Genomic DNA, 1447 nt, shown 5'->3' on the forward strand with positions numbered 1-1447 from the left:
TCTCCGGGTACTCCGGTTTCCTCCCACATTCCAAAAACATGCATGGTATGCTGATTGAACACTCTGGATTGTCCCCAGGTGTGAAATCCTGGCCCTCCGTAAAATTTCACAGATTTGTTCATTGTTTAATGTATGTTTTTTTTAAACAAGCTAAAGAAACGTATTGACATACATTACTTATACATAATATTTTAACAACAAAATTAAAGAAATGTCCCACCCCCTGCCTCAAAAATGATTTGTTCCACCCACTCCCTCTCATCTCTCCATGACTGGGCTTTGAGTGCCTAATTTGCACAAAATATGAATATGCTGCCTTCCGGTGATATACAGACCGCACATTCATGGTCAAAGTAGTAAATGCCTGTATTAAACCTGTTTTATGTGAAACATTTCTGACTTTCTACAACTCAGTATTTTACCAACACTATTATCATTACCTGTCCTCGTTGCTAAATTTAATTGAAGCTCTAAGTTTATGGTGTTAGGTAGGAGCTAGTTGATATGTTTTTTGTTTTTTACAGAGTAGCTAGGAAATTATGCTCTGTTTAAATTGGAGCAGGAAAAGCTAGCTGTTACGTTTTGTGTGTGTGTGTGTGTGTGTGTGTGTGTGTGTGTGTGTGTGTGTGTGTGTGTGTGTGTGTGTGTGTGCGCGTGTGTGTGTGTGCGCGTGTGCGCGCGCGCGTGCGTGTGTGTTCATGTTAAATCCAAGGTGACAAGATCAGTGATTGAATGCCCATAACCAAAACGTGTATGCTTTTCTCACATAAATATCAGAACAAAATTTCATTAACTGCAAAACTGTTCAATTTATCTTGCTCAGCCAGCAGCTCAGCACCCCTACACCTCTGGCCCGAGAATTGCCCGTTTTAAACTCCCTATATTTGACACCAGGTATCTCTGCTTTCTATACCTTACTTCATCAAAATAGGCTTGTTACTTTTTGCAAAATCCATGGAAAAAAAAAACACACCAGACCACATCCCTATGGAGGAACATGAACCAGGGAATATTACTGACGATGACGCAACTGATTTGGAGAAGCACGATATTTCCCATCCATGGTGTAATTTCTGAGAAATTTTAAATCTCGTCAGCTCCAACAATGATTCATGGCAAATTTGTGGTCTAATGTCAGAGTAAAAAAAAGCACCAGCTTCTGACGTTCACCAATTCTTGCCTAATCTGAGAAAACACATGCTGGTATGTAATTTATTTTATCCTCCACTACAGGGGTCCCCAACCGCCGGTCCGCGGACCGGTACCGGTCCGCCGGGCATTTGGTACCGGGCCGCACAGAAAGAACTTGCCTTTATTCCGTTTTATTTATTTCGGAATACGAAAGATGTTTTATTTTGAAAAACTACCGGATTCTCCGTTACATCCGTCTGTGTTAAGCTTGACACACGTCAAGCCACGCTTCTCCTTCACGTGACCGATTACTTCA

Source organism: Hippocampus comes, unplaced genomic scaffold (assembly GCF_001891065.2).
Source record: "Hippocampus comes isolate QL1 unplaced genomic scaffold, H_comes_QL1_v1.1 scaffold129, whole genome shotgun sequence".
Classification (NCBI taxonomy): Eukaryota; Metazoa; Chordata; class Actinopteri; order Syngnathiformes; family Syngnathidae; genus Hippocampus; species Hippocampus comes.